Here is a 6,802-nt window from a genome sequence, read left to right as displayed (position 1 = left end):
AAGTCTCCTGATAATTTGAATCAGAGGAATTAAGCGGTTGGCGCATAACACCCGCAAAAGGATGAAAAGGGTACAATTTTGTGGTCACCTCGGTCCGACGTTTCCTTGATGCATCAGGTAACCCGGAGGAGAGGTCAGCGTCCTTGTTGGTCCGGGTATGCCGCCGGCTTTCATGAACCTGTCGCTTCAAAATAAATTGAGGATCTTGGTAAGCTAAAGGATTGGAAAAGCTTACTTTCCGGGTTACTCTTCGGGTTTTCAGCCATGGCAAGGGCTCCGAGTCGGAGGAAAGTATTGTTACCTCTTCAACCACCGGGTTACTGGCTCCGGTGTCCTCCTGTTGATAAACAACATTGATAAGGCGGACAGAACTAAAGCAACAAGTATAACAAGAGCTTACAGGTTTAGGAATTACCTCAGACTCGGAGCTGTCACTCAGCTGCAACAGCTCCGAAGCAGTGGGCCTACTTCCCTTCTTACGGGGAGCGGCTTTCTTGGCGGCTTTCTTCGCCTTTCTGGCCTTTTTGGCGGCGTCATGGTCATACTTGACCCGCCAGGACTTGTCATCAGCCTGAAAAATACAATGATGAATTCTTAAAACGGTTCAGATGAAAGTTATATGCAGGAGAAGATAAAATGTTAAAGTCAGCGGCTTACCGATGGGGCTGGGTTGGTCTTGCAGAAGGGGGCTAACCCGGTCCTCCCGCAGTCTGCCAGGCTCTCGTTCAGAAGAGCCTTGGTCATATCTTCTGCAACGTCTTCAGGAAGATCGTTGCGGCTGTGTCTCTGAGGGTCATCCTTTCGGCCTGTGTACTCGCACATTAAGCCGGGGCGGCGGCTCAATGGGATCACCCGCCACGATATCCAGACCCGGACCAGATCAATTCCATTCAGACCATTGCCCAGGAGAGCCTTGATCTTGTTGATGGTGGGGAGCAGAGGTTGGCGCTCCGCTTGAGTCAGCTTGTCTGACAGTGGGTGAGTTGGCTCCAGACGCGAGGGGCGAAAGCCGGGCAACGGACTCTCGTCAGCCGGCAACGTGTCTTGGCAGTAAAACCACGTCAGATTCCAGTCCTTGGGGTGGCTGGGCGGCTCTGCGTAAGGGAAGAGGCAGTCCCTGCGCCGCTGGATGGAGATGCCACCTAACTCCAGACTTGGCCCATTGGCGCACTCATTCTGACGGTTCAAGCAAAAAAGCTCTCTGAAGAGCAGCAGACTAGGTTCTTCTACAAGGTAAACCTCGCAGAATACTTGGAAGTTGCAGATGTTGGACACTGAGTTGGGTCCTATGTCCTGAAGCCGCAGGTCAAAGAAGTTTAGAACATCTCTAAAAAACTTTGAGCCGGGCGGTGCGAAGCCCCGGCTCATGTGATCTGCAAAAATCACTACCTCCCCGTCCTTTGGCTGTGGTCTCTCTTCTGACGGGTCGGGGGCACGGTAGGACATGACGTCCTTCTTGGGCAGATATCCAGACTTAACAAAATCTGCTAGTGTCTCACTGGTGACATTGGACCTCATCCAGTTGCAAGTGATGGAGGCTTTGGGAGCTTTGGGAGGCATGGTGAAAATCGGCAGTCTATGACAAAAAGGAAAACGTCCAGATTAATTATAAGCCGGAGGAAATCTACAGCTCAAAGTCAAGGTGGCGGCTTATGAAGGGGACTAATGGTATATACCTAAGTACAGCGGGTTATTTAAGCCGCAGGGGTATTCAGAATAATTTGATTGTCTATGGCCTTATCACAGCTAAGCCGGAGGATTCTACGGAGCATGATTTTCTTTAAACCTGGAAGGTTCTATGGCGGGTGGTTTCTTTAAGCCGGAAATGTAAACCGCCGTGATTCAATGGTTGCAGTTTTTTACTAAGTGTGGTAAAACAGGTTTCACACTTTGCAGTAACTATTTCGGATCAAAATGGTCGGGCGAAAGAAACGTTTCTAGACCTAGAAACAGAAGCGGGGGAGTTCTTGGGCTCGAACAAGGCTCTTATGCAGTAAAAAGAGGGCTGTTTGCATGTAAAATGGGTGCTAAACAGTCACCTCAATAGTTCTATGTAGGTCTAAGATCAAAAGGAGGCAGTAAAAATCAAATCTACTGAGGCCCGCGATGAACTACGAGGAACACGGATGAACTACTCGAACCCTACTGCAGATCTGGTCAACAGGGCAGAAGAAACTTACAGGGGCTGGTGAGTCGCGGAGGTCGTCGCGTTTCTCTGGTCAAATCAGGGTGATGCAGCGGCCTGAGTTGGTGACGACGAGAAGACCCGCGGCGGCGGCAGCAGCAGAGTTTGAGCAGGGGAGCAGTGGCGCGAGGAAGAAGATGAAGAAGGAGAAGTGGCTGAAAGCCCGTCGGGCCAGCCTATTTATAAGGGAGAGCTCATAAGAGGGCGCGAGAATCAAGGAGACCACGGCGTGGTTATCTCCTCACGAGACGCCTCGATTTTCGGGATGACAGTAAATGTAAAGATCCGTTGCGGATCTGGCGGAGTAAAAAACGGGCTTAATGGAAGATGACGTCACGACGGATTATCCGGAGTCCAGAGGATGACGTCACGCCAGGTTATGGTCTTCACACAATTGTAAGCCGGCGATTTTCTGTCGAAGGGATTGAAGATTGACATGAGCCGGCTCAAATCAATCTGGGGCCTAATGTTGAGGATATAGACCTTAGAGTCACCCGCCAGGATGGGCCGGGTTACTCATATGGTCGTTGCCAGAAGCCCGGAGCCAAGCTTGAAGACGATGGGCCACAGATGGGCTTCAGACCCGGATATGGCTTAAGGCCCGTAGTTACAATCATTATTATGATAGAGCTTGTTGTGTAAGGCAAGAATAGTTAAGAGTCTGAGCCGGACACTCTTATGAGCCGGCCGGGACTCTGAGAGCTGCTGGGCGCCAGCCTCCCTATATAAAGGGACGACCCAGCAGCGGTTTAGAGAGGAGGACAATCTCGACGAAAGCCAGGCATAGCAGTTAAGCTCCCTGGTCATCGAAACCCTAATCAATACCACCGCAAACTGGACGTAGGCTTTTACCTTCACCGTAAGGGGCCGAACCAGTATAAACCCTCGTATTCCTTGTCCCGCTTAACCCCTCAAGCTTCCTAGTAGCGATGGCTCCACGACTAAGTCCTAGCTCGAGGACATCTGCCGTGACAATTCCACGACAGCTTCCTTTGTTGCTATATGACCTTGTGGTCCTATAGGTCAACACGCTTTAGAAAGAAGCTTGTATGTCGCCGCTTGAACTTGAGACCTCCTCCTTTCGTAATTTTGCTGGCATTTGGAGAGTGGCCTTCTGGCAGTCTGTGCCTCAGAGAATCAGCCTGAGTTGCGAGGTCCTATGTAGCTGGTCGACCCCTCATTGGCTGGGGGTGATAAAGTTGTGGATTCGTCTCGTAGATCATCTTTAGGATTCGATTTTTCCGGTGGTTCCATGCAAGCTCCCAGCTTTGCCCCCTCGCCTAAGGATGATGCTAAGGGTCATAATGTGTCGGAAGAAATGAAGATCTCACGTTGCGGGAGAGCAGCGTGCTTTGCCCAAACTCTATATGATGCTCAGCGAGAAGTTGGTTGTGCGGCAGCCCGAATGAAGGTAACACGAAGTCTCAGAGAAGTGGTCACCCCCTTAGTAGCCCCAAGCCTCGAGTGCATTGCTATTGCAGAAATGGGCTTCATGATTCACTTTGTAGAATTGCTTCCCTCTTCTTTTATTTGATTTATGTTGCCTTTGTGCAGGCGTTGAAGGAGCGCCAGGCTTTTCTTCCTGGAAGGGTTGGCGAGCTGGGACGGTTGCTAGACAAAGAGAAACTCTGGACTACCACGTTTGACAACTCCATTGCTGACTTCATATGTAAGCCCTTTTTACCTATTGACATGGAGATAGGTTTTTTTTGCTCCCGGGGGTCGGGACTCCCAGTTATCCTATACGTCCGCATAGAACATAGTATCTAGAGATATGTGCCATGCCCTATGGTAGCGTTTTATCTAGCAAGCCTAATGAACAGTAATAAAGGTAGGGTGCATGGGGTACCGAGACCTGTTGGGATTCATGCTCTCTCAAGCGACAGATGTCCATACTGAGTGATTTCTATGACATGGCCGACTCGCACACACACAGAACGAGTACCCCTGACTTAGGCTGCTCGTAATGGGGAGTGTCATATATTAGTATCATGCATATAATACTAGTGTATGATACTACTTTCGTAGTGCATAGTATCATAAGTTAGTATCTTAGATTTTATTATTAATTGTCATGCATGACATAAAGTAGTATAATATTTAATATGATACGGTATCATGGTATCATACCACATCCTCTTTTTCCTCATTTAATTGTGAGACACGTCAAAAAAAGACTAGTTGGCATGCATGATACTACTTATGATACTACCGTTACGGGTATCCTTAGACTTTAGAGGGAAACACATTTTAAGAGAGAAACACTTCTTGAAATCCAATTTTAAATCGAGTAGAGTGAGCCTTAGTTTTCTAGAGAAGTGAGAGAGAACGCTTTTTTAATGAAGTGAGAGAGAGGCTTGTGCAAGTGTGCATGCATGTGCAGGTGAGAGAGAGTGTGTGTGTCAGGAGAGAGCGCCCATCAAAGAGAGAAAGCGTGAGGGGACATGTGCATGGATGTGAAACTAGAGAGAGAGAGCATCCTCTTACGTGACAGAGATACGCCATGTACCGCCTAGGACAATTTTTAAATAGTGACCTGCCTGTCAGCCCCTACTGCCTACACCCATTGTCATGATATCGCTGCTGCTGATGTTAACCATGTCCAGGCCTGCTGTGAGTTTCTTGCCAAAGTGCAAGATGTGGCGGAGTCGAACAGGAAGATTACTTCTGACCTTCACGCCCTTGCTCAGAAGGATAAAGATTCAGAGAATAACCTGCAGCGTAGGATCCAGGAGCTCCGGGCTAAGATTGCCACCACACGGGATTGTGAGAAGTATACTAGTGCCAAAGGGGACCTCCCTTCAGGAGGCCAGCCAGCGTGCCACCCAAGAGCTGCGTGTGTGCCATGATCGCATGGATGGACTCGAAGCGGCTGTTGGAGGTGTTGGGAATAAGCCGTGGCGAGCCCGGGACGCGGTGCGCGTGCGTGCGCGTGGTGAACGCGTCGGGCTCGGCCCGTGGCAGCCTGGGATGCGTGCGTACGTGACCTGGTGTGTGGGTTGCTAAGACGGACACGCGGGGTGTGGCCGTGCCGGGCGCTGGAACCAGTTGCGTCCCGTTGACGTGCATGCGCGACGGGCGCAGGAGCTGAGGAGCGCGGGGCGTGGCGCAGTGGGCGTCAGGGCTGGGCGAAAGCAGCGGAAGAGCAGCGGCTCGCGCCGAGTCTCCAGGAGATCGTGTACGCGTGCGTGGAGCTCGGCGGGTGGGCGTTGCGTGGGCGCTAGCTGCGTCCAGCTGCATGCATGCATGAGTTTGTTAGATGGATCAGGTCAGCTAGCTTAGTGCGTGTGTGTGTGCCCGTGTATAAGTATTGACCCCGCATGTTGTAGTCTGGTGTGCTGACTACGTGCTCAGGAGAAAAAGAGAACGCCGTTGGTGCGGCGGGTGGCGTACGTGCGCCGGAATACTCTTGTGTCCCTGTGTCCTTCTTCTTCCTCCAGTCCTTTTCTTCCTCGAGTGCATAGAGAGAGAGAGGTAGTGCTCCGGTGAGGGAGGGAGAAGGGCGCGGCAACAACAATTGGTATACAGAGCTTCGGTTCGGGCGATCACCGGCGACCATGGCGCTCGTCCCTCATGGCGGAGGCGCGGGCGGATCGGCGTCGATGGCGATGCCGATGCTCACGGTGGACAACTACACCGTCTGGGCGATCAAGGCGCAGGCCATCCTCGACGTGCACACCGTGTGGGAGGCGGTGGCGCCGGGCGATGCAGCGATGAACGCGCGGAAGGACAAGACAGCGCGCGCGTTGCTGCTCGGAGCGCTACCGGAGGACGTGTTGCTGCAGGTGTCGACGAAGCTCACCGCCAGGGAGGTATGGGACTCCTTGAAGGTGAGGTTCGTCGGAGCCGATCGGGTCCGCGCAGCGAGGCTGGCGACGCTGCGCGGCGAATTCGACCGCCTGAAGATGGCGGACGGCGAGGAGCTCGACGTGTACGGCGGGAGGCTCGCGGCGATGGCGGCGAGGTACGCCAACCTCGGGGAGACGCTGGCGACGCGGCGCTCGTCAAGAAGCTGCTGGATACGGTGCCGGATCGCCTCTTTCCCGTCGTCGCCGGCATCGAGCAATTCCACGACGTGACGACGATGGCGTTCGACGAGGCGCTCGGGCGGCTGCGCGCGTTCGACGAGCGGGTTCAGCGCCGTGGACAAGACGGCGGCGAGCGCGGGGGTGAGCAGGTCCTCATGACGGCGGCACAGTGGGCAGCGCGCGAGCGTCGACACGGCGGTGCTCGGGACGACGACGACAACAAGAGCGTGGCATCGAGCAGCGGCGAGAACCGGCGCGGGCGCTGCTACAAGTGTGGCGAGCGCGGCCACTCCAAGAGGGACTGCCCCAAGCTGAGGAAGGCGCCAGCGGCGGAGCAGGCGCTGCTGGTGAACGGCAACGTCGACGACGGACTCCTCTAGGCCATGGCTTAGGGGGAGTGTGTTGGGAATAAGCCGTGGCGAGCCCGAGACGCGGTGCGCGTGCGTGCGCGTGGTGAACGCGTCGGGCTCGGCCCGTGGTAGCCTGGGTCGCGTGCGTACGTGACCTGGTGTGTGGGTTGCTAAGACGGACACGCGGGGTGTGGCCGTGCCGGGCGCTGGAACCAGTTGCGTCCCGTTGACGTGCGGGA

The 6,802-nt window shown here is 53.7% G+C and overlaps 1 pseudogene; it reads left to right on the top strand.

The window, feature by feature from the left end:
- The first annotated feature begins 5,670 nt into the window (after positions 1-5,670).
- LOC141021773 (uncharacterized) lies at positions 5,671-6,593 on the top strand (annotated as a pseudogene).
- Positions 6,594-6,802: the final 209 nt, after the last annotated feature.

This window comes from Aegilops tauschii, chromosome 4 (assembly GCF_002575655.3).
Source record: "Aegilops tauschii subsp. strangulata cultivar AL8/78 chromosome 4, Aet v6.0, whole genome shotgun sequence".
NCBI lineage: Eukaryota > Viridiplantae > Streptophyta > Magnoliopsida > Poales > Poaceae > Aegilops > Aegilops tauschii.
Note: the sequence above shows the minus strand (reverse complement) of the source record. Positions and strands in the feature narration are given on the sequence as shown.